A 27,875-nucleotide genomic window follows, 5' to 3' on the forward strand; every position below is an offset into this window, starting at 1 on the left:
TTTGAGACCTGATGATCCTTAGAGATGCCACAAGTTCTAGTCAAACCAGTGTGTCCAGTAGCCATTTGGTAATGAATTCTTTGGAATTATTTGACTCAAATGATCACTAAGAGGCCACAAGAAAGTGAATCTTTTCCTTTTCGGATAGCCAATTTTGATAATAAAGGTAACATTTACTGGATCTTATATGCAATGTGTACTATTTGATGTGCTTTACAGATGGTAACTAACTTAATCCTCACACCCTCTAATGTAGATCTTCTTTCTAGCTGCATTCTACATACGAAAAATTGAGACATAGAAACATTAAAGAATACGCTCAGGGTCACAGAGCTAGTAAGTAGAGCTGAAACCAGAACCTACACTCTTAAGACATTATGCTATATTGCCTCCCCAAAGTCTTAAAACTACTGATTCAATCTTTGCTCTTTTCTTATTACCATCATTATTTAGGAAATTCCATCTTCTGCCTTACGGTAAACAACATTCAATTGATTCCTGAGTCCTGAACTCTCACATTATATTTAGTTGGTCATTAAGATATAATAAGCATACATTACACAAAATGTTACAGGGAGCCACAAAGGAAGTGGAATAGTTTTCCATTCATTTAAATTAAAAGAACAAATATTGAGTGCTTATCAAATGCAAGGCATTAGGCTAAGGGCTAGAGAAGATACACAGAGGAATAGACACAGTCTTGCCCTCAAGAAGCTTATAATCTAGAAGGAGAGACTAAAAAATGTAGACAAGTTACTGTAATAAAAGACAACTGTGTTAAATGCTTTAGTGGCGGTACAGACACAGTGTCAGGGGAATAACAATGGAAGAGATTAATTCCCAAACAAGGAAGGAATAACATATTTGTTGGGTGGAAATGCAGAGGGGGGAATTTGGGAAGGAAAACATTCAAGGCACAAGAAAAGAAAATGGGCAAACACAATGGGACTGGGAAAGGCAAGGCAGGTGTTAGAAACAGCTGAAAGAGTTCAAGGGGGAAGAAAGATGAGGTTAGACCTTGGTGTGGAAAGACTTCAACGTTATGCTAAGGAATTTGGACTTTATTTTTAGGCAAAAAAGAGCAAAAAGAGCGTAAAAGAATGCTGAGATTGAAGTAGTCATCTTCAGGAACATTAATTTGCTAGCAACATGAAAAATTAAATAAAATTGGAGGCTGAGGAGATCAGTTAGTGATGGGCAAGGATGAGGTTAATAAGGACCTGAACAAGAGCAGTGGCAATGGGAAGAAACATGGTGGCTGACGTAAGATATTCAGAAAGCCTCTCTACGATGAAATTATGTGAAATCAGTTTAATAAATGTCATATTCAAAGATAGACTATGCTTAACAAATTTGAAAGGACAATTCAGGGGAAGGGGGGGACTGTTGCAATAGGGAGCTCCCTGTGACCACAAGACCTGCAAGCATCTTAAGAGTTGGGCAAAGAGGTTTTCTTTTACAGAGAGGAGTGAACAAGGCTAGAAAGAACCCCAGGTGAGGCAATGTGGGATAAAAGGGTGGTGTGATGGGAGAATAAATCAGAAATGTCTTACCCTGAGGCCAGCCTCTTCTCAGGGAGCTGCCCTTCGGAGGGCTGCATGCTGGCTCAGGCTCAGGGTGGGCCAAAGTTCAGGGTCCTGGGGGAAGGAAAGAAGCTTAACCAAAGTTTGGTTAATAGTTTGTTCCTATTAATCAGTAGGGACAAAATAGTTCAGCTAGTCATTTATGTGACAAGGAACGGGAATTTGGAGGGTCCATATCTGGCACTGTCAAAGGTCAACAAGGCAGGCTCTTACCTAAGTTATATGGGTGTTGTCACGAAATAACCAATAACTATTCTTTTTTTTTTTTTTAGATTTTATTTTTTTCCTTTTTCTCCCCAAAGACCCCCGGTACATAGTTGTGTATTTTTAGTTGTGGGTCCTTCTAGTTGTGGCATGTGGGATGCTCCCTCAGCATGGCTTGATGAGCGGTGCCATGTCCATGCCCAGGATTCGAACAGGCGAAACCCCGGGCCCCCGCAGTGGAGCACGCGAACTTAACCATTCGGCCACAGGGCCGGCCCCCCCAATAACTATTCTATAGATAAGAGAAATAACGTGAGTTTTACTTGAGCCAGAGTAAACCTGGGAAGGGCTTTTCCAGAACGGAAGAAAGCGTTCCTGAGAAGTATGGTTTTCAGTACACTCATATCTTTTTAGAACAAAGAATATACATCAAACACACCCAGGATACATTTTCAAAGTTTCAAAGGTATTTAGTTGCAAATTAGCAGGTGAACGTGACCCTGATGTCAGGAAAGGGACTAATACAGATGTTACCAATAGGGCATTACCAATAGGGCGTGGGAGGGGAAGGATCCGTTGTTATCTTAAGAGAGTACATTCTTTAATGATTAAAGCGGATGTACAATGTATGTTTGATAGGCCATAAGTCAGGCTTCTTTAGTTTAAGCCAAATCAGTTTTGAACCTGAATAGTTACCCCATATACCTCAATATGAAAAATCTCTTGTCATGGGGGAAGGCTGGTTATTTTCACAAAACTAAGCTATCTTCACAAAAGGGTGAGGGGATTTCTTAACCTTCGATAAAGTTCAACATTGTCAAATAAAATAAGGAGCCATTACTTTATACTCAGATTCCAACTGAGAAGTAAAAGTATTAGTATTCTTTGGATGTCAAGCCCAAACCTATTTAATCCCAACACTTAGGCATAGTCATCCACTGACACACCCAAATCCTGTATCAGAACAAAGCCTACAGTATTTTAAAATTTATTTGGAGCATAGTCATTCCATTGTTTCCCAAGCTGTTCTTATTACAGTTTAATGCCCTGGGCTAGTCACTAGGAATAGAAGTGGTTTCCAGATGTTAAAATTGTTTCTGAAAGCTCAACTGCAACTGGAAGATCGTAGGCTTTGAAGCTGTAGGCGGAACACTGTAGTTTTAATGTTGCTAGGTCAGAATAGCAAGGAGAGTTGGCATGAAGCAACCTTAGATTTTTTCAATGTGAGGCTAGGAAAAGCTGATATTTTAACCATGGAGTCAAGAGACAGATACCACAGCCACTGACAAAGATTCTCGCCTTGAGCGAGCCTAAATCAGGCTCCCTGAGCCCTCTTCTCAACTAGGCCCTGACCTTGGGCTCTGTCCTGGGCTGCTTAGTCCAGTTTTAGCAAGAATCCTGCTGAGTCAGTTTTGTGAAAAGCCCCACCCTTGGGATCTGATTACCCTCGATATCAGATCAAACTCCTCATCCTGCATCCTTGATATCTTATCACTCTGGCCTGCCTTCAGCAAGAATCTGTTGAATCAATCTAGTAAGAATCCCCCTTACCTCTGACATTTCCTCTTAGCAATTTTCCATGCAAAGACTTCTACCCTGCTCCTTGGCTATAAATCCCCACTAGTCCTTGTTGTATTCAGAGTTGAGCCCACTCTCTGTCTCCTACTTCAAAACCCTCTTGAATGAAACTGCAGTGGTCTCTCTTGAATGAAATCTTCCTTGCTGTCTTTAACAAGTGTCATGAACATTTTTTCTTGAACACCACAAAGAAGTTCATGTAAATATCTTGAAGTGGGATATCACTTCAAAAGCAGGTCTCTATTGCTTTTTTCTTTTTCTTTTTCATATTGTTTTGACTGATTGATGAATAAAATTATTTAGTTTCATGTATAAATTATGAGTGCTATAAATCCATACCGTTGCTACTTAGTACCCGAGGAGAACAGAACAATCCTTTGACTTCATGATTTCTATTTTTTCTATCTTTTTACATTAATTTTGCAACTGTAGGGGTCTGGAATTGGCCAGGCCAACATATGTCTCTTTGGCATGATTATTTGAGGCTGATTGCTTTTGATAAACTGGGAAAGGGAAGGAGGCTCTGAGGAATGGAACTTGCCCTTTGTTAGGACACATTTACATTTGTAAGGTAAATCTCTATCTGTAAAAGGTGCCTCCCTCTCTGTACCAGGAAGAAGAAAGGAGATGACCTTCTCTCTAGAAACTCTTAATCAATGCCAAAGGCAAGGACTTAAATCTGCATTTTATTGTGCTAGTCTGGTAACCTCCTGTAACTGACTTCCCTCCTCCTCCCAACGTTGGCATTTCTTTAAGGCTTAAGCATCTTTCCTTAGGCTAGGAACTGATTGCTGCACTCACCTGTGACCACCCAGCTCAAGACAATAGACTTGTCTCCTGCTGCGCCCTCCGAGATAGCAGACCACTACCTGCTGTGTCCATCAAGCGCTGTGCCGATAGGGCAATCTTGTGACTATTGTGGGAGGGACATTTCAATCACATGTGAAACACCCTGTTTGGGGGTATATAACCACTCTGTGCACCCCACTTCTTCGGTGCCCTTTCTTCCTTCGGGAAGAAAGGCCCCGGGCCATGGTTCCTCATAAAGCTTTGTTTAACTTTCTCTTGCTATTCTGTCTCATGTGAATTTAATTCATTCTCCGGCCAGACGAACCCACATTGGATAGAGGAAATGTCTTCCTCCCCATTGATGTGGATTAAGGCTGCCCCAGCTAGAGAAGCCCAAGGTGACCTGGCCTACATGCCAAACTATACGACCCAGTGGACTTTTTTATGGTATGAATTAGGACCGCCCCAGGGAGAGAAGCCCAGGGCATCCTCACCTACATGCCGATCTACATGGCCAGATTCGTATCTAAAGTTATATGACCGCACAATAACCAGACCCCATCTGCACTGAAATCATTTAATGACTTTTTACATCATCTTTTCTTTTCTCCAGTAAAAATAAGTCACGTACCCATGCCTTATAAAATTAGCCCTAACCCTCAACTCAGGGCAGCAGCAGGAGCTCTGACTGCCCGTGGGTCCTGTCCCCACGCACCAGCTCTGCCTGCCCATGGGTCCTGTCCCCATGCCAGCGGGGGCAGCAGCAGCTGCTCTGCCTGCCCATGGGCCCTGTCCCCATGCCAGCGGGGGCAGCAGAAGTGGCGGCAGCAGAAGCTCTGACTGCCCATGGGTCCTGTCCCCATGCTATTCCACACTATTCTCTAAATAAAAGAGCACTACTGCCAGATCTTGAGAGTCTAAGAAATCTTTCTTTCGACTCCTCGGCTCACCGACCCCGCATCACCCATCACAACTAATTTCAGCCACTTCAGATTTTCAAAAGTAGGAGCATTTTCATCCAAAAATATATTTAATTGAAAAAGAAGTTAAATGAAATACTCTTATACTGAGTTATCAAGAATACCAGAATATCAAAAAAATAATGTTACTTCCTAGTTTACATAGTACATTTCTATAAAACTGATTTTCATATATATATCATTTCATTTGACCCTTAAAATGGTACTGTGATGAATTATTATCACCATTTTGTAGTTGAGGCAATTTAGAAAGCAGCAGAGCTGGAATGAGAATTAAGTCTGCTGGATATTGGTGGAGTACTGTTTTCCTTCTACTGCACTGCCCTACATAGTACATAGCCAGGAAAATATTCTGTGTAGGACTCCAAGTAGATAACAATGTAAAGAATGGTAGTGTAGGTGAAAACATCTACTTTGAATATATCTGCCTTGCCTACATTCTTTAACTGGTTCATCTTCTACATAATTCAGATATCTCCATTTACAGAGGAATAATATTTGTATCTACAAATGTATACATTCCTCTTGTCAGTGCAAAATAACCAATAACTGTTCCATAGATAAGAGAGATAGGTGAGTTTTACTTGAGCCAGAGTGAGGATTATAACCCGGGAAGGCCTTTCCCAGAAAGGAAGAAAGCATTCAGAGAAGCAGGGTTTTCAGCACAGTCTTATAGTTTTTTAGAACAAAGAATATACGTTAAACACACCCAGGATTCGTATTCATCAAAGTTTCAAAGAAGTATTCAGTTGCAAATTAGCAGGTCAGCATGACCCCGAAATTGGGAAAGGGAACTTATTTTAGGAGTACTAATATGGGCATTTCCGATAGGGCGTTTCACTGGGGCTTTGTAAGGGGGCAGTATTCATTCTTATTTTCATGGTTAAACCAGATGCATGTTAGGCAACAAATCAGGCTTTTTTTAGTCAAGTCAAATCAGTTTTGAATCAGAAGAGTTACCCTATATACCCCAATATGTGAAACTCTCTTGTCATCTAGATAAATGGCACTCCTGAAGAGTTTTTAAGTATATTAACAGAAATGGATTGAATGAATGTTTGGGGCTATACACCATAACTTAATTTACTATTTATTATTTCAGGAACTCCAGAGCTGATATAGTTTCTAGATGTACCATTCTGTGAAATAATATTTCAGACTAACAAAACCTTGATAACCAAAATCAGAAAAGGACAGTATAAGAAAGGAAAATTATTGGCTACTTGCACTCATGAAATGAGATGTGGATATTTTAAACAAAACATGAGCAAATCAAATCCAATAGTGTGTTAAAAATGCTAGCACATTGGATTTATCCCAGGAGCACAACGGTGATTTAATAGTAGACAATTGATTAATGTAATTTACCACATTAATGATTGATTCTAAGGAGAAAAACATATGATCATCTCAGTAGATGAAGGATAAACATTCAATAAAATTCAACATCCACTCACAAAAAAATCTTCATAAAAATTAAGAATACGGGGTTGGCCCCATGGCCAAATAGTTAAGTTCACATGCTCTGCTTTGGCGGCCCAGGGTTTCTCTGGTTTGGATCCTGGCGCAGACATGGCACAGCTCGTCAGGTCACGCTGAGGTGGCATGCTACATGCTACAACAACAAGGACCCACAACTAAAGTGTACAACTATGTACTGGGGGGATTTGGGGAGAAAAAGCAGAAAAAAAAAAAGATTGGCGACAGTTGTTAGCTCAGGTGCCAATCTTAAAAAAAAAAAAGAATACAATGGAACTTCCTTAATCTGATAAAAGTTATCTGCCAAAAACCTATACCAAACATTTTACTTAATAGTGAAATACTGGACATTTCCTTTACAATCAGGAACAAGTTAAAAATCTCCATTTTACTACTTCTCTTCAACTTTACATTGGAAATCCTAGTTGCTTCAGTAAGAAAAAGATGGGGATGGAAGAAACAAAACTGTCACTATTTGTAGATGATAAAATTGTGTACATTTAAAAAATCTAGAAATAAATTATTAAAATTAATAACAGAAATTGTCAAGATTTTATAAAAATAAATATACAAAAGTCAATTGCAATTCAACACCAAACATCAGAATATGTAATTTTTTTTTAAGATTTTATTTTTTCCTTTTTCTCCCCAAAGCCCCCAGGTACATAGTTGTGTATTCTTAGTTGTGGGTCCTTCTAGTTGTGGTATGTGGGACGCCACCTCAGCGTGGCTCGATGAGCGGTGCCATGTCTGCACCCAGGATTTGAACTGATGAAAACTTGGGCCGCCTGCAGTGGAGCACGAGAACTTAACCACTCAGCCACGGGGCCAGCCCCTGGAATATGCAATTTTTTTAAAGATGCTATTTTCACTGGCAACAGAAAAAAACAAAAGTACCCAGGAATAAATTTAATAAAATATATACAATCCCTTTATGAAGAAAATTATAAAATGTTATGAAAGACATTATAGCCCTAAATAAATAAATGCGTCACGTTATTAGATAAGACTCTATTTGATAGTTTTAGTTCTCCTCAAATTTATGTGGAGATTCAATTCAATTAAAATTTAAAACTAGATAGTTTTTTTTAGTGGAACCTGATAACTAATTACAAATTTGTATGCAAGAAAAAGGACCAAGAATAGCCAAGTCACTCCTGAAGAATGAGCATAGAGTCAGACAACTTGACCTACCAGATGACAAGTCTTCTTCTAGAATTATTATAAGTAAGGCCAAGTACAATTGGCATGGACTTGTGCTTGTACACCAAGACCAGTGAAGCAGAACAAGGACCAAACAAACAAACGGAACAACCCTCAAGCATAACGATGGAGGAAAGAATGGGCATTCAATACATAAAGCTGAGGCCATTATTAATCTCTATGGGAAAGCAATGGATCACTACCTCATACCATAAACAAAAGAAAATTCCAGGGAGATTGAGACCTAAATGTGAAAGGCAAAACTATCAAACTTCTTAAATGATATGTAGGAAAATATCTTTATAATATTAGAGGTAAAGAAAGATTTCTTAAATTGAGTACAAAAAAAGCACAAACCATAGAAGAAAATACGGATGCATTCAATAGACTTAAATTAAGAACTTTTGTTTCTCAAAAGACACTAAAAAGGGGCCAGCCCCAGTAGCCAAGTGGTTAAGTTTGGTGCGCTCTGCTTCCGTGGCCTAGGTTCGGTTCCCAGATGCAGACCTACATCACTCGTCTGTCAGTGGCCATGCTATGGTGGCAGCTCACAAACAAAAAGAGGAAGATTGGCAACAGATGTTAGCTCAGGGCAAATCTTCCTCAGGAAAAAAAAAAAAAGATACCAAAAAGAATAATAAGCTGAGAAGATATTTGTGACACATAAAACCCACAAAAGATTAGTATCCAGAATAAATATTAGACTGTGAATTAATAAGAATAAGACAAACTAATACAAAAAATAGATGCAAGACACAAATAAGCATTTCACGAAAGAAGAAACCAAATGGCTCATAACCATAATAAAAATATGTTCAACTTCTTTAGTAATCATGGAAATGGAAATTTAACAGAGATAGGATTTCAAAACAAGCAAACTGGCAAAAATTTAAAGTTGGTTAATAGCAGGTGCTGGCCAGAGATATGTGCAGCAATCAGAACTCTGATACATTGCTGGTAGGAGTCTAAGTGGGTACAACCACTTCGGAAAATAAATTGGTATTTTCTAGGAAAAAAGAACACAAGCATACCCAACAACCCACTATTTCTACTCTTAGGTACACCTCAGGGAATCTCTTGCACATGTGCCCTAGGAGCTCATCCAAGAATGTTCATGGAAGCATTGTTTGTGATAGCAAAAAATGGGAAACGCAAATGTCCTTCAACAGTAAAACAGACAAATTGCTGTAATGTTCCCACAATGGAATAGTCTATGCAGCACTGAAAATGAATTAACTTCTACTTTACATATCAACATAGATGATTCTCAAAAACAAAATATTGAGGGAAAAATTCAGGTCACAGAAGAAAAACACGGTATGATTTCATTTGTATAGGGACCAAAGAAATGCAAACCAGAATAGTATATAGTGGTTGCCTCTCAGGCGATGGGAGAGGGGCAAAAAGTGGGCTTCCAAAGTGCCAGAGATTTTCTACTTCTTAATCTGGGGGTGAGTATATAGATGTTCCCTTTATTAGTATTTTCTAAATTGAGCAGATACATTTTGTAGCCTTCTGTATGCATAATACATTTCAAAATAAAAGAAATCAAAACAAAATTTAAAAAATTAGGGCCATCATGATGGAGTTGTGCTTCATTATGCCTAAGCAAAGGCTCTGGCACTTTTTCCCAGAGTTTATGGACTCCTGATATGCAGGCACCTGAGATTATAGTATTACCTGCATATTAATGTATTTACAGCATACATTTATAGTGTACCTATGGTCAAAGTTCTCTTTTATCTGCAAGTGGCCGAAACCCAACTCAAACTGTTTTTAACATGAAAGGACTTCTATTGTCTATGTAACTGGGAAATGCAAGATTGCTTCCAGCTTCAACCACAGCTGGATTCAGAGTCTCAAACAATGTCATTGGAATGCTGTCACACGCCCACTCTCAGCATTTTCTTCTCATTGTTTTTGGCTTTATTCTCTTACAGGCTTTCTCCAAATGGTGGCAAAGATGGCCATCTGCAGCTCTAGGCTTGTATTTTCCTTGTGGCTGAAGATCCCAGCAACAAAAGGGTGCTTTTGCTTCAACATTGTTGGCAAATGTCCCGAAGAGGACTGATTACCCCTGCTTGGTTCCTCCTCATGTCCAGTTCCTGCTGCTACAGGGGTGCAGTACCTAGGTAGGTCTGCACCACCTGTTTACTCCCAGGTGATGGTGGTGGTGGTGATGCATGTGGAAGTGTATGCCTGGTAGAGAAAGGATATGGAACTAGCCCTATCTGAACCACAAAAAATGGAGTCCTCACAAGAAAATGAGGAGGAAATGTCTACTGAGTAGAAAAATCCTATAACTATCACAGTTCACTACCAATGCTAAAGTGGCCTGTCATGTCCAGCATCTTGCATTTGTTGCTCACAAAAATAACTTCAGATCCTCAATATGCACTCACGTTTCAAATTCTTAACCTTTGGAATCATCTCCCAGAAATTACTAGCCTTCTTATGATATATGAAACATTTCAGTACATGGGTCTAGCAAGTACTCAACAATATATAGTTATATTATAACTATAACTAATTGTAGTTCACAGATCAGCTCTATTAATAGAATTTCTCAAGAAAGTCATGTATTGCAACAATACATAATGTAACATTTTACGGTTTATGCAAAATGATTCACAAATTTTCCTGATAACGGCTTCACAACTTCAACACCACTAGCTTTTTTCTTGGCTTTACTGCTTGCTGATACACTAATTACTTTACTTTCTCTATAGCAGATATTTTTGCACACAATACCAGACAGGTGCTAAGAATTTCTGACTAGATTTCAGAGCTCATTTAGAGACAGTTTTGTCCATCACCTCCTCAATTTTCTTCTCAGTTTCCATTTTGACTTATAACCTATTAAACTCTTATCCTCTACCTCCCATGTCACTCAGAGCCATTTGATTGTGTTTACAGAATTTGATCTCCAATACATGTTGTTGTTGAAGGCAGTGTGTATGGTGGTTGGGAGATAAGCTTTAGAGACAAATAGAGGTAGGTTCAATTTCTAGCTCTGTGACCTGCTGGCTATATGATCTTGGAATAGGTAACAATGCTTACCTCATAGGGATTTTGTGAAGAATAAATGAGGTTATTTATATAAAAAGCTTAACACAGTGCCTGGCATATAGGAAACATTTAATAAACTGTAGTTGTTATTGTTAATCCTCTTCCCTTTACCACGTGCTAAAATTGCTAATTCTTTTTTTTTCTTTGAAGTAGTCATTGTGGCTTTTAAGTTTTTGATTTCCTCACATCCCTTATGCTAGTTTCCTATCTTTTGGTCGAAGAAATAAAATTTATTTGGACAGGAAAGATCTTAAAAGAACTCAACACTTCACCCAAAGAAAAACTGGTTTAGAGAGTAAAATGAACTTGTTGAGTCAGTTTTGTTTAAAGTTAGTATTTAAAATTGGCAGTTATGAAGTACATGATACACAAAGAGACAACTTAAATTTTATTGTCTATAAAATACATGGACGATTAGAAACTTACAGCCCAGAGGAACCCTAGGTCAGATTCCCTTATCACTGTTGCTCTGTGTCTCATGACATTTTCATGAAAAGGAGAAAGGGTGAACAAAGGGATATTATAAAAATAAAGGAAACAAAATTTTGAATATTTTATTGCCACACTAATAAGTGAATAATGTTTTTAATTGGAGTTGAGCAAGGGTGTGGTGCCTGTGTAATGAACTTTCTGTATTGAATTGATTAGATAAGTGCTTTTAAGTTGAGAAAAACTGCTGCAAGTCTATATTATACCATGTTTATACTTTTTTTTCCAATAAATTTAAAGAGATATTCAGCTAAAGGTCCAGATATTACTACAATATTCTTATTATCCTGAATCTATTATTAAAAGAGTTTTAGAAAACATTGCTGATGCCATTAACAAAAGAACACAGCAAGTGAAGGCTTCTTTTTATTTTTACCCTTTTTGCTATTTACGGTCACATTCTTGTGAGAGTTAATCATAATTAAAGATTTCCTATTAGTATTTCACATTTGTTGAGTATCACAAATTGGAATTTTTTGGATATTATTACAATATCCAAACATATGTTAGAAATTGTAAAGGATGAAAATTTTAGTCATATCTCTCATCAATGGTTTTGCTCCTAGTGGATTGAAAACAAACACAATTTTTATTTTTTAAATTATTTCATTGAGGTCATATTGATTTATAACATTGTGTAATTTCAGGTGTACATTGTTACATATCAGTTTCTGTATAGAGGGCATCGTATTCACTACCAATAGTCTAGTTTTTATCCATCAACGTGCATTTGTGGCCCTTTACCCCTTTTGCCCTCCCCTTACCCTCCTCCCTCCTGGTAACCACTAATCTGTTCTTCTTATCCGTGTGTTTACCTTCCACATACAGGTGAAATCATATGGTCTTTGCCTAAGAAACACTTTCGTAAAGTCATGCTTGTTCAAAGAACCTAATGTTTATTAGAGTAAGATTATGTCGCCGTGCGTATTAAAAATAACTGGGCTGAGATATTAACTGAATCTCATACCTATTCAAAGATTTATCCATTAAATGCTGATAAACTAGCTAGCCTCATCTCGGATTAGCCGAAAGCTAAGAGATTAATTCACTTCATCTGTCTCTTGCCAAGTATTTGTTTTCAATAATTTAGGACAAATGACCAAAGAAAGAGATACATGGCTTAAATAAGGATTAGAGTGGTGGAAATAGTTGTTTCATGTTTCAAAGAGCGCTTTCAGTCTCTTTTATTCTTTATAATTTAAGCTGCTTATTTTGTTTGACATATTTTTTCAATGACTGCTGTTGATAGCATCTCTTTGTTTCAGATATCTGCCTTTATTTTCTTTCACTGGCTTTGTTGGCTTAATTTCTTCTATAACTTTGGCCTTTCCTCACCCTGCACACCTACCTGAATTTTGATGCATTCTCCTTTATGTTGCTCACATAGGAAGGCTACTTTGTTTTTTTAATAGAAAATCTAGCCAACAACTTGTGGACACTGACGGGAGAAATATAGTTGCAATGACTCCATGGTTACATTCATTGTGCCTTCAGACCTCCTGGAAAGAGATTCCTTTGGTAAATGTCTCTGGTCTAATAGACCCTAAAGAATCTCTCTTTGGCATGTGTATGCGTGTGTGTGTGTCTCTCTTTTTTTTTTTGAGGAAGATTAGTCCTGAGCTAACTCCTGCCAATCCTCCTCTTTTTGCTGAGGAAGACTGGCCCTTGGCTAACATCTGTGCCCATCTTCCTCCACTTTATATGTGGGATACCTACCATAGCATGGCTTGCCAAGCGGTGCCATGTCCACACTCGGGATCTGAACCAGCGAAGCCTGGGCCGCCGAAGCGGAACATGCACACTTAACTGCTGCGCCACCGGCCCAGCCCCTCCATCTCTCTTTATATATTTACACATACATATGCCATATACAAAAATATATATCATAGAAGCAGAAATATAGATGTAAAATAAGATCTTCACACAACAAAAGCACACACATCTAATTAATGTTAGCCTCCTACTATAGAATATCATGTCAATTTAAATCACAGGTTAAAGAAAGTCTTGTCTCATAAAACGATCTGGGATGAATTTACTAGAAATGTCATCAGCACCACAATTCTTCCTGCACATCAGTTTCATTTCAATGTTTATGATTGAACGTGTCAAATGTCAAAATGGTCTGTTATATAATCATGAAAACTTATATTTATGATTTATGAATCTTATATATTAAAATATTTTTATATATTTAGGAATTTATATATTTTGTAATAAGTGAAAAATGCAGGGGATTTATCTATACATATGATTTCATCTATGTAAAAAAAGATTAGAAGGGGCCAGCCCCATGGCCATGCGGTTAGGTTCGTGCACTCTGCTTCAGTGGCCCAGGATTCCCTGGTTTGGATCCTGGGCGCTGACCTATACACCACTCATCAAGCCGTGCTGTGGTGGCATCCCACATGGAAGAGCTGGGGTGACCTACAGCCAGGATAGGCAGCTATGTGCTGGGGCTTTGCCAAGAAAAAACAACAAAAAAGAGGAAGATTGGCAACAGATGTTAGGTCAGATTAGAAGAAAATACATAAAATGATAAAAATGGTTGCTTCTGTGGGTTTTTTTTTTTTTTTGAGGAAGATTAGCCCTGAGCTAACTGCTGCCAATCCCCCTCTTTTTGCTGAGGAAGACTGGCCCTGAGCTAACATCCATGCCCATCTTCCTCTACTTTTATATGTGGGATGCCTACCACAGCATGGCTTGCCAAGTGGTGTCATGTCTGCACCTGGGATCCGAACCGGCAAACCCTGGGCTACCAAAGCAGAGCACGCATACTTAACTGCTGAGCCACCGGGCAGGCCCTGCTTCTGTGGTATTTTTCCTTCACTTTATTTTCATGTTCCATTTTCAAATTCTCTATAATTATCTTTACAACTTGCAAAAATTAAATGACATTATTTTAGTGTATTCATAGAACTATATGGTGATTTTTAGTGTATAATGACTATTGTAAAGGTTAGCAGTCCAAATACAATAATCTAACATTTTATATCTAGCTGTGCATTTCAGTTTATTCCTTTTGAAAAAGAAAGTTTATCCCACAGGTTTCTCAAAATGTGAACAAAATGTACTAAATCAAAGTGTACCAACTTTAAAAAGAGTGGTCTCCAAACATTTTTGCACTTTATTTATTTCTACATTATGTGTGTGCATTACCGGCCCAATATTTCATGTACATTATGCAGTATGTAGACATTTTTAAGGATGAAATAAAAATATAAATAGATGTTTATTTAATCGTTTCTTCCCATATCCCAGTGGATTGTCTTGTGCAGCCCTGAAGGACAGACAGCAGACTTTGGAGATCATTGCCTTGGAAAAATAAAAAAGTCAAATAACTTAGGGCTTTATATTTATGTATATGCTGTGTTCCTTTCCATTATGTTTTTTTTTTTTTTTTAAAGATTTTTTTATTCTGTCCTTTTTCTCCCCAAAGCCCCCCGGTACATAGTTGTGTATTCTTCGTTGTGGGTTCCTCTAGTTGTGGCATGTGGGATGCTGCCTCAGCGTGGTCTGACGAGCAGTGCAATGTCCGCGCCCAGGATTCGAACCGACGAAACACTGGGCCGCCTGCAGCGGAGCGCGCGAACTTAACCACTCGGCCACGGGGCCAGCCCCTCCATTATGTTTTTTAAAAAAAGATTTGAGAGTAAATAGTAGAAAGAAAATGAGAACTAGATTTTGCACGCCTTTGATGCTAGATTTTGAATTCATTTTTTTGAGGATTGTGTTTACTCTTCAGGTTCAAAATGTGGCATTCGCTGCTTAAATCACGTTTCATAGAATTTTATAGGAAAGGCTCGAAGTATCAATGAAACTGTCAGGCACAGCCCACAGACTGGAAGATGGGGGCAGAGCAAGGACCGGCCACGTCTCAGACCCTAACACAGTCTAGAGAGCTGCCAGACACTACTGGTTTGAGTTAGAGGAGCTTTTGGCGGCTGCTGCAGCCTTCCAGGACTTTCTTCCATGGTTCAAGGAATTCAAGCAGGAGCTCAGAAGATATTTCCAATCTCTGTAGCCTCCATTTTTCAGCAGACATATAGATAGGAGGATGGGAAATTAATATTGAGCCGTGTACAGCGGGGAGAAAATCTAATGTCCCTGACGAAAAGAAACCTTGTTCACTGACACAAGAAAATATTAAGAAGTAAGGTTTATCAACTAGCAAATTTATATTTAATGAACCGCTCGTGTTAGGTCAATAACCTAAACTGAAAGGATCAGGGAGGTAATAAACTGAAAGAAAAGCAATCCTTTTTTTGGTTTTTATTTTGAAAGTGTTTAGTTCAGGTTTGTAGCGTGAACAAATGGGTAGATTATCTCCAAATCAAAGTTAAGTGAGTAATCAACTACACCTTCACTTTTAGACTTTTAGTCAACATTATTTAAGAGAAGCAAAATTAGCTGATTTCATTTTTAGCTGTCCGCTCATTGCATATACAAATAAATAATGAAATAAGCAACACCTGACTAATCCCCGCATTTGTTCATCATTCTTTTATGTCCTCTAGTTGGCTATATTAGCATAATACTCCTTTTTTAAAGATTTATTGGGGGGAAAAAAGCTATCAACAACATTTTTTGGACAACTCAGGACACTAGAATGGACTATACTGTTAAATTCTTGGGCATAAATATGGTATTGTGTTACATGGAATACATGTGGAACTATTTAGCAGTGAAATGTCATGATGCCTGCAACTTACTTTCACATGGTTCAGAAAGAGAGAGAGAGAAAAGCAAACTAGTAAAATGCTAACAAGTAGTGAATCCAGGTAAAGATTATATGTAGATTTACTATACTATTATTTCCCTTTCTGTGTAGATTTGAAATTAAAAGCTGGAGGAAAATGATGTAAACAAAAAGGTTTTTGCAGCCTACAAAAGTGTTTTTCCCCTTGAAGCCTTTCGTAAAGAAGCAATACCCATGGCTTTTAGAGGCTAAATAAAACCTATTTTAACTCTTGAATCATATTTTAATTTGGCTGAAATACAGGTTTATGACTGAATGCTAAGCTTCTGTCTGCCCAAAAAAGTTTAAAAGAAGGGCAATATAGGTAGCTCAAAACAAATTTGCCAAGTGAGATTCTCTGGCATCAACCAGGATAATGAAAATTGAGGAGACGGCTGTTATAGGTAGAAAATATGACAAAATCCGGGCATGTCTGGTCACAGATAAAACTGACATGTTAGTCTACACATTGGATTAATGACATATACCTGAAAGCTTGGAAGACTATTTTACAAGGAGCTCCTCTGTGTTTGTATCCAGGAGAGTCTAGTCAGAAAAATAGAAACCACTGTTTGGAAGAGAGAATTTAATGCAGGGAATTGGTTACACAGTTGATTGAACAGCTTATGCTAAGAAGCCAAAGGGCCAGCGAAGCAACTCAGAGCCGGCACAGCAGGAGGCTGCTCCCACCTCTAGGGCTATGGGACAGGGGAGGAGATGGTATCCTCGGAGCCCAGAAGCCGGAGCTGTCCAGGGGAGCTAGAGTCAGCTTGGGGCAGGCTGTCAGGTAGGAGCAGGAGCCCTGGAGGGAGGGAGGTTCCGTGGGAGCTTGGAGCTAAGAGCAGACAGCCACTGCCATGGGGGGCGGGGGGATCCCTGCCTTCTCCCTTCCTCCCCTCCTCTAACCTTCACCAGTGCTTCTCAATAAACAAACCTCTGGGGAAGTCAGAGGGCAAGGGGATTCAGGAAAAAGTAATTTCTTGTAATAAAAAATAGGGAAAGGGCAAGGAACGGATCTGAGAGCAAATGGCTAGAGAAGACCTAGTTGCCTGAGGGTAGCACATCACCCCTGTGAGATGGAAACAGCTGTTGGGACAGCTGGTGTAAACTGGGGAGCAGTTTCTTTGCTATTGTCTGGTTAAGTATCACACTATACTCAGTTATCCCCTGGCAAGGAGACGTGCAATATTACAGAAGCATAGATTTAGCAGTGGTGAAAAGCTCCATTACTTACTGTCTTCTAGACGGACCATTCTCCAGATAGGGAAGAAATTCTAGGACAATGTTCTTTAAACTTTTCAATCTGTAGACCACTTCAGGGGAAGAAAAGGGAAATAAAAATTCTTGCATTTTACCTATCCTACGTGCCTCCACTTCCCTCTGTAAAGAAAACTCTGGGGAGAGAGGGACAAAAATGCCCTTTGACCTCCTTCTTTCTCAGCTAGATCACCTTATGATACTAGAAGCAAGTGAATGGGGACGCGTTTGAAGGTTGGTGGTAGAATGGAGGGAGAGGTCAATAAAATGGGAGAGACAACAAGATCTAGTTGGCTGTAAGTGATGCGTCCTCGCTTAGAAAGTCATCATGAAATGCAGAGTCTAAACTAAAGATCACAGAAAAGCAGAGACGTTTTATTCAGCTTGAACAATTTTTTTAAAAAAATTTTAAGTTATGGGGGCCAGCCTGGTGGCGCAGGGGTTAAGTGTGCATGTCCCGCTTCAGGGGTTTAGGGTTTCCCGGTTCGGATCCCAGGTGCGGACACAGGATCGCTCGTCAAGCCATGCCGTGGCAGGCGTACCACATATAAAGCAGAGGAAGATGGGCATGGATGTTAGCTCAGGGCCAGTCTTCCTCAGCAAAAAGAAGAGAATTGGTGGCAGATGTTAGCTCAGGGCTAATCTTCCTCAAAAAAAAAAATTTGTTATTTGACATTAAAAATGGAGAATTTCATAAAAAATATAAATTCCAGCTTCTGTTATAAATTGGGATGCTTTGGCCACACTGGGCCCTCACTCCTGCACGGCAACGTTCACTGGAGCAGGCCCTTTGCGGTTCTCTGCGTCTCAGCTGTCCCTGGCTCAGTCATATACGTCACTTGCCTGGCCTCTGTAAGCAAATAATCCTCTCTTCTCTCTTCTCTTCATTCTATACTGGTTATGGATTCGCACCAGCTATCATGCCTATACTCTATCCTTTCATATTGAATCAGCTTCTGTAACGCTTAGAGTCTACCTGTTAAGTCAGTAGTTGAATCAGTGAAACCTCAGCCCAGGAATTCGAGTAAATACTCCCCTGATGCATCACTTCGAATCCTTTGTGAAAGGAGGGATAGATGACAGTGATTGTGAGATGATGCACAAACACAGCTTTGCCTACAACTAGAAGAGTGTGCATTAACTTGAAATAAAATTAGGCTGTAAGACCAAAATAATAAAAACCCCTAAAATAAAAGGCAAATGTCCAGTAACAAATGTAGCCAGCTGCAGTTAAGTCCTCACGCTGGACGCTGACTGTGAGTTTTTCCCTTTTGTAGCACATACCCAGACACCACTTGTTTGATGCCTTGCACTCTTGCCAGACCACAAGCTCCTGATGGCACGGATTCTGTCAATCTTTCATATGCCATATTCTAAAGTGGGTAGCAAAGAGGTTCACTGGTTTAACAAATAGACGAAAACATATCAGGAAACTTTTTGCTCAATTGCTGCTAGAGCAAAGCTATGGTAATCAAACATAAAATTACTTTTCAGATTCCTAGCAACCAGGACCAAGAGAGAAGCAGCCAAGGTTCTTGGCTTGTGGCCTGTCTACATTCTAGCATTAGCCTCCATCCCAGAAAGCAGTGTGGAAGAAACAAAGAAACACTCTGGCTAAGACAGTCACTCTGGATCCCCAAGTGTGAGTGTCTTGAGGAGTAGAGCACAGGGTCCACATCACTGCCTGGGTTTCAGGACAGGACTTTGGTCTCCTGGAACATAGTCACAGAGGAACTGATTTTCAGATGGGAACCTAGCTGATAAAGAACACAATACAAATCTTGCTAATTGCAATGATGGTTTACGAGGTGGCAGAATCCCATTACTAGGCCTGGCCAATAAGATTAAAACAGGACAAGTGTAACTTGTAGGAAATGACTTGAGCTAATGAACTAAACTTCCCACTTTCAGCATTGGCCTCAGAGTCTAGGGAAGGGTCAAGACTGCAGAGGCTGGACAACACTCTAAGAATAGGGAATCAGATGGGCCATTAAAAATCCTAGGGGTGGGGCCACCCCGTGGCTGAGTGGTTAAGTTCGCGTGCTCCGCTTCGAGGCCCGGGGTTTTGCCGGTTCGGATCCTGGGCTCGGACATGGAACCACTCATCAGGCCATGCTGAGGCAGTGTCCCACATGCCACAACTAGAAGGGCCCACAACTAAAACATACAACTATGTACTGAGGGGATTTGGGGAGAAAAAGCAAAAAAAGAAGAAGAAGAAGAAGATTGGCAACAGTTGATAGCTCAGGTGTCGGTCTTTAAAAAAAAAAGTCCTAGGGGTAATACTGAACTAGTTACTTCATCTCATGATGTGTCTTACTCTGCCATAGTGATATGAGAAAATGAAATAAACATAATAAAATAGTAGAGGGAAGACGAGACATTCTGCAAAAATGCTTTAAAACCCCAAGATCTTGATGTAAGTAATAGTGAAAAATACTCATAAAGTGCTCAGTAAAGCTAGACTCCCCTACACCATGTATGCTTGAATGCTGTGCTATACATTCATGGGCTTCCTGTGGTGGCACACTAATCCTCAGTAATTACTGAGTATTTTCAAGAATCTCTTGCAAATTAAAAAAAAAAAAAATTCTCGTAAATTTCTCCATTGAAGCTTTCATTGAAAATATGTAGGTTTTTTTTTAGCTGACCAGTGTAAAATATTCAAACAAGTGAAAAATGAATTCACCAGAAAACAGGTGCTAGAAACAGAACCACAGATAAATGGAAACCTGATATAAGACAGAGGTGGCCTGGCAGATCAATAAAGAAATACAAACCAAATGGAAAGTGGGCAAATGATATGATTAGATATTTCACAGAAGGGGGAGCCTGCAGGGCCAATAAACATATGGAAAGATTTTTAACCTCATTAGTCATCAGAGAAATACAAGCTAAAGCCAGTGACATAGAATGCCACACCTATTAAAAATTTGTCAATTACTGACGTTAGTGTGGAAGTGGAGACAGAAACCCTCATATGCTCCTGAGGGACTGTACATTTGATAATGACTTTGGATAACAATTTAGTATTGTCTTATACCATTTCATTAGAAAATATCATTTCTAATGATCCAGCAATTCCACTCCTAGATATTTACCATAGGGAAACATTTTTACGTACACCAGTAGTCACACGCAGGAGTTTCTCAGCTGCACTGTTCATAATAGCAAAAAGCTGGAAACATCATCATCAAAGAATAGAACTGTGGTGTATGCAAACAATGGAATACTATGCAGCAGTGGAAAAGGATGGGTTACAGCTACAGGCATGAATATGGACGAGAATCTCAAAAAAACTGAGTGGGGAAAAAAGCTATCCCAGAAAAATACTTGGAGTATGATTCCATTCTATAAAGGTCAAGGACAGGCAAAACGAAAAATATGTAACACAGGAAGACGCCCATAGGCAACAAAAATATTTAAAAAGTTAAAAAACTGATGTGAATTGTTCTTTAACCTATACATACTTGTTGTATTTCACTCTTGCATTTACGATATATTTTACAGTTATCGAGTAAAACAGAAAGTACCCATCCAGTTCTATATTCTGTGAGCATAGGCATTACTCCCTTGCTCCTGGGCTCTGCTTCACATCATTACGAGACTAGCCTTCCAAACAGTTTACAGAACAAGTGGATCCCTGCTCAGAGAGCATCAAGGCTTCCTGTTCACCACAGCATGAAGTGCAATCACTCCGGGTAAGAGGATTCAGGGCCCTCTCCCGTCTGACTCCAGCTGGCCCTTCTCGTCTAGTTTTCTACCACGGCATTTGCGGTAGCCACATTGATTCACTCGCTCACACCCAAACACACTATGAGTTTCCTCACTTCTTGTCTTTGCTTCTGCCATTCTTACTCCTTGTCAGTTTTAATTCTAAAAACTGCACTTCTCATCATCATCAAGCTACCTGCCAGCAATAGCTATTTTGCATGTTATAAAAAGCAAGATTGTCATCTCTAAAGCAACAGACTTCAGTTTTCAATGAAAAGTGCAGACACCAATGCATTTGCCTGTGATTAACTGTGATTATCCTTTTGACAGAAGAAGCTTTTGTTTGAGCTAGCGCATCTTGTTTTTGCAATATGATTATACAATTAGAGATCCTGACCACTCACAGAACTCTTAGAACTACAGCAAAATTCTTAATGCTTTGTATTTGGATGACATGCTGTGGGTAACAGCCATTCAGGTGATTATCAAGTATCACTAGAAGATGTTTCCCTCATTTTACAGTTTAGGAAACTCATGACAAGAGAAAAGGTTTTAATCAATAAAATAGCATAGGGGCTGGCCCTGTGGCCGAGTGGTTAAGTTCACACCCTTTGCTTCCACGGCCCAGGGTTTCACCGGTTCGAATCCTGGGTGCAGACGTGGCACCACTCATCAAGCCATGCTGAGGTGGCGTCCCACATGCTACACCTAAAAGGACCTACAAAAAATACACAACTATGTACCGGGGGGCTTTGCCAGAAAAAGGAAAAATAAAATATTTTAAAAAAATAGCATAATTTGGTAGGTAGGTTTAAGTTGTTGCCTTTGTAGTAGAAATAAAAATGGCAAAAATAATAATATCCTGAACATAAAAGACTATCAGGTTCTGAGTCTCTCCTGTTACCTGTTATTTGTGGAAAAATTTGCTAAATAAAGATGGATTTATTCAAAAACATTTGCTGACCACCAGCCAACATGCAAGGCAACACGTTAGGCACTGACAGAATTACAAAGATTAATAATATGACACGGTTGGTGTCTCCAAGAAGCTTACCAGGTAGGAGGGGGAATCAGTATTTCAGATCAGGTACTATAATAGCTGTTGTATGTGGACCTAAGACTAGACATTGTGTTCTCAGTTAACACACTAAAAAGAGTACCTAGCACTTTTCCTTTACCATTAAAAGTACTGAGCAAACTGGTAAGCACACCAAGGAGGAGGGAACGCGCTGAACCAGATCAGCATCTTGTTTTTTATTTAAATAGCATCTTAGTTCACTGGAAGTTTTAAGTAAATGTTTATTACAATGCTTATTCCTCTCAATTAAGATGATAGCAGGTGATTAATGAGTTCCATATCACAACTAAAATGAAAATTACCACTGTCCTGATAAACAGGAATGTCCAGATGTTATCAACTCTGAAACTTGCAACAAGTCAGAGAAATGACTGCACAAACCCTTAGGCAATGACAATCATTTGTAAATGCGTCTGCTTCTAGGTTAGCCCAGGTACAGCTCTGAACTATCAGGATGGTCTTAGTTCAATGGACAGCGGCACATGTGCCTTTGAATTGAAGTAACTTTTACTGTGAAGAGTACACATTTCTCAGCATAGATCTTCTCTTTGTCGTTTAGTTTGAGTACTGTTATGAAAATGTCAGGTTGTACAGACTGGTAATATTGATGGCAAAATAATTAGTAATAAAGAGAGTTTTGCATTATGGATCCTTGGACAAGTTCAAAGAGAAAGAAATCAGAGGAGCGTTTTGTTGATAAATGATTCCACCTGCTGTCAAGTAGGCAGCCCTTTGAAGATCACCTAGGCGTAGGAATTTCCATGCCAAAGATTATTTTTATATATTTATATACACACACGACTTTTCCATAGACAAGCAAACTAAAATATATTAAGTTATTGAATTTTGGAGACTGTTAGAGATGATCTAGACTAGGATTTACAAGTCCCCCCCCTTTTTTTTTTTTAACAATGGCACACTTCCTTTAAACAAAATTCTGTATGTAGCCTGATATATAAAACTAACAAAACAGAGCTGTTCTGGAAGTGAGCAAGAAATTCTCCTTTACCTAACAAATGTAGAAAATAAGTAAGCTACAGCATGAGGCTTTTGATGAGCAAGATGACTCACAGCTGAAAGAATTTGCACTTGACTGCTTTGACGGAGGACTTTGTCAGAACAGAGGACAGTCTTGCAATTCAGAACAAGAACCATGAGAACCCATATTTCCTATTACATTCCCAGAAAGCAAATTATTGCTAATAGAACATGTCCCAGTATGGTTAATATCTTCTACTTACAGTAGTCACACAAATTGGTATATGTAGTCTCAGGACCTCAAATTTGAAAGACTCAAAGAAAATAATTATAATTTTTAATTATTCATATTACTGTTCTGGTAATGGAGTAGTATGCACTGGACCAATCCTCTCACGATAACAGTCTTCAATCCTAGATAAAATATAATTAATTCTTGAAGGCACTGGAGAGTGGCCAAAAGCTGCTAGAAATAGAGAGAAATTGACCCTTAAAAGAAAGGGAAAGTCACTAGAATTTATCTGCAATTTTTTCTTTTTTTAAGGAAGATTAGCCCTGAGCTAACTACTGCCAATCCTCCTCTTTTTACTGAGGAAGACTGGCCCTGAGCTAACATCCATGCCCATCTTCCTCTACTTTATACATGGGACACCTACCACAGCATGGCTTTTGCCAAGTGGCACCTTGTCTGCTCCTGGGATCTGAACTGGCAAACCCCGGGCTGCTGAGAAGTGGAACATGTGAACTTAACCGCGGCGCCACCGGACCAGCCCTATCTGCAATTTTTATGCCTTCTCTCCTGTGGGCACTCCCAAGTCCATGCTGAGTGCAGCAGCTAGAACTGAAGCAAAAAAGCTAGTCTTTGGGGGGTCAGAATGGCTGAAAAGTGAAGGGGGAAATCCTGGAAAGGAGACAACCACAAAAGGAGAGTAGTGAATTCTGCATATAAATTTTGCCCAAATCTTTAACTTTTATTCTGCACATTCATGAGGAAGAGTCCAAGCAGCACAGCCAAAAGCAAGCTAAAAGAAGCAGGCTAAAAGAAGATCTAAGCAAAGATTACTGTTGTTGCCAACCATGGGGGAGACAGAGTTTGAAAAAAATTTTTTTGATGAGGAAGATTGGCCCTGAGCTAACATCTGTTGCCAATCTTCCTCTTTTTGCTGGAGGAAGATTGTCACTGAGCTAACATCTATGCCACCCTTCCTCTATTTTATATGTGGGATGCCTTCACAGCATGGATTGATGAGCAGTGTATAGGTCCGTGCCCAGGATCTGAAGCTGCAAGCCCTGGGGCACAAAAGAGGAGGGTGAAAACTTAACCACTATGCCACTGGGCTGGCTCCTAGAGTTTGAAATTTGAGTTGAGTTAACTGCATGATAGAATAATACTCAACACCCGCCAGAGTCTCTACACTGTAGCATCCATATTTGGCAAAGTTATTCAAAAAATTTGCTGACATAATAAAGACATTTTCAAGAAAACAAAGGCTGAGAGAATATATCACCAGCAGCTTTGAAGGAATATAAAATAGGGTAGAAATCTGGATCTTCACATAGGGATGGAGAGGGCCAGAAAAGGTAAATCTGTAGGTATATATAAAAAATTTCTTTCTCATTTTATTTAATTTCTAAAAGGTAATGGATTGTTTAAATAAAAGACAAAAATAACAATGTATTGTAGGGTTTATAAAATATGTAGAAATAAAAAGTAAAAAGTATGACAATAATGCACAAAGACAGAAAAGGGGAAGTGGAAGCATACCTTTGTAAGGTTATTACATTATGTGGGAAGTGGTATAATATTATTTGAAGGTAGATGGGACAAGTTAAAAATGCCAAACTAAGAGCAGCTGCTAAAAATAAAACAGAGAGGTACCACTAAAATCCAATAGAAAAGATAAAATGGAATAATAAAAAAAACTCAATCCAAAAGAAGATAGGAAAAGGGGCTGGCCCTGTGGCCGAGTGGTTAAGTTTGCACGCTATGCTTCGGGCAGCTCAGGGTTTCACAGGTTCAGATCTGGGGCGTGGACCTATGCACCACTCATCAAGCTATGCTGAGATGGCATCCCACATAGCAGAATTAGAAGGACCTACAACTAGAATACACAACTATGTACTGGGGGGCTTTGGGGAAGAGAAGGAAAAAAAAGAAGATAGGAAAAGAGGAAACAAAAGAACAAAGAACAGATGAGACAAACAGAAAGGAAATACCAAAATGATAGACTTAAACTCAACCATATCAATTATTCCATTAAATGTAAATGGACTAACCACTCCAATTAAAAGGCAAAGATTATTAGACCCAACTATATGCTATTAGAAATTCACTTAAAATGAAAGACATAGGTTAAAAAATTTTTTTCTTTTGAGGAAGATTAGCCCTGAGCTAACATCCACTGTCAATCCTCCTCTTCTAGGTGAGGAAGATTGGCCCTGAGCTAAAATCTGTGCCCATTTTCCTCTACTTTATATGTGGGATGTCTGCCACAGTGTGGCTTGACAAGTGGCGTGTACGTCCACGCCCGGGATCTGAACCAGCGAACCCTTGGCTGCTGAAGTGGAGAGAATTTAATTGCTACACCACCAAGCTGGCCCCTAAAATTTTTTAAATGGAAAAAATTATACCATGAAAAAGTCAATTGTCGAAAAGTTGGATTAGCAATTAATGTAAGATAAATCAGACTTCAAGATGAGGAATATTACCAGAGATAAAAGGGACATTTGATAATGAGAGATGAGTCAATTCATCATGGAGGCATTAAAAGTGCTAAATGTGTATACACTTAATAACAAAGCTTTAAAATACTTGAAGGAAAAACGGACAGAACAGAAAGTAGAAACAGATAAATCTACAATTATAGTTGGCAATTCAGCACGTCTTTCTCCATAATTTATAGAACAAGTAGAAAGAACAGTGGTAAGGATATAAATGACTTGAACAACATTATCAATCAACAAATTGCACTAATTAACATTTATAGAACACAGCACTCAAAAATGGCAGCATACACATCTTTTCAAGTGCACATGGAATATTCACCAAGTTACACCATATACTGGACCAAAAAACAAGTTTCAACAAGTTTTTAAGTATTGAAATGATATTGAGCATAGCCCCTGACTATAATGGAATTAAATTAGAAATCAGTATAAAAAAGGCATCTGGAAAATTCTTAAATATTTGGAAATTAAACAACAAACTTATAAATAACTCGAGTCCAAGAAGAAATTATAAGAGAAATTGGAAAATATTTAACTAAATGATACTGAAAACATAACACATAAAAAATTGTACAGACAGCTAAAGCAGTGTTTAGAGAGCAATTATAGCTTTAAATGTTCATATTAGAAAAGAAGAAAGGTCTAAAACAATAATCGAAGATTGAACCTGAAGAAGCTGAAAAAAGAAAGAAAGATCAAAGTTAATCAAAATTAAGGAGAAGGAAGGAAGTAATAAAGAGAAGAGCAATATAAGTGAAAAACAAAAAAGACCAGTAGAAAAAAATTAACAAAGTCAAAAGTCAGTTATTTGAAAAGCCCAGAAAAATTGATAGCACCTAGGTAGACTGATCAAGAAATAGAGAGAACACAAATTACCCATATCAAGAAGGAAAGAGAGGTTATTACTACAGATCCCACCAACATTGATGGGACAATAAGAGGATATTATATACAACTTTATACCTCCAAAATTTGATAATTTAGAGGAAATGGAAAAATTCCCTGCAAAATACAACTTATGAAAACTAGCCCAATATGAAAGGAAACTAATGGCTCTGAATCTATTAAAGAAATTTAACTCATTAATAAAAATTTAAAGAAAACTCCAGACCCAATGGTTTCATTGGAGAAATCTATCAAATCTTTAAGGAAGAAATAACACCAATCTTTCATGAATTCTTACAGAAAATCATAGGGTAGGGAATACTTCCCAACTCCTTTCATGAGCCAGCATAACCCTAAGACCAACACCTGCAAAAGACATTACAAGAAAAAAAAAAAAGGAAAGAAAGAAAGGAAGAAAGGGAGGAAGGAAAAACTACATACCAATATTTTTCATTAACACAGAGGAAAAAGTCCTTAATAAAATGTTAGCAAATCAGGGGCCGGCCCTGTGGCCAAGTGGTTAAGTTCATGTGCTCTGTTTTGGCGGCCCAGGGTTTTGCGGGTTCAGATCCTGTGCACAGACATGGCACTGCTCATCAGGCCATGCTGAGGCGGCATCCCACATGCCACAACTAGAAGGACCCACAACTAAAAATACACAACTATGTACCAGGGGGCTTTAGGGAGAAAAAGGAAAAATAAAATCTTTAAAATGTTAGCAAATCAAATTCAGTAGTATACAAAAAGGGCAATACAATATTATCAAATAGTACTTATCTCAAGAAAGTAATGTTGGACTGACATTGAAGTTACTCAATGTAATTTGCATTAACAGAATAAAGAATAAAAACCACATGATCATTCCAACAGAAGTAGACAGCATTTGATAAAGCATTTGACAAATTCAGCACCTATTCACAATTAAAACTTTTCAGCAGGGGCCTGCCCAGTGGTGCAGTGGTTAAATTCACACGTTCTCCTCCGGCGGCCCAGGGTTTGCCGGTTTGGATCCCGGATGCAGACCTACGCACTGCTTGTCAAGCCATGCTGTGGCAGGCATCCCACATGTAAAGTAGAGGAAGATGGGCACAGATGTTAGTTCAGGGCCAGTCTTCCACAGCAAA

General features: G+C 38.9%; 1 long non-coding RNA gene across 1 annotated transcript in view; it reads right to left on the reverse strand.

Annotated features, from left to right (window-relative positions):
- Positions 1-1,537: 1,537 nt before the first annotated feature.
- LOC124230770 (uncharacterized) overlaps positions 1,538-27,875 on the reverse strand; it is a 62,272-nt gene continuing 35,934 nt past the window's right edge. Inside the window, exon 3 of the long non-coding RNA XR_006886289.1 lies at positions 1,538-1,637. This is a non-coding gene — a long non-coding RNA (uncharacterized LOC124230770). The remainder of the gene's footprint in view (positions 1,638-27,875) is intronic.

This window comes from Equus quagga, chromosome 20 (genome assembly GCF_021613505.1).
Source record: "Equus quagga isolate Etosha38 chromosome 20, UCLA_HA_Equagga_1.0, whole genome shotgun sequence".
Taxonomy (NCBI): Eukaryota; Metazoa; Chordata; class Mammalia; order Perissodactyla; family Equidae; genus Equus; species Equus quagga.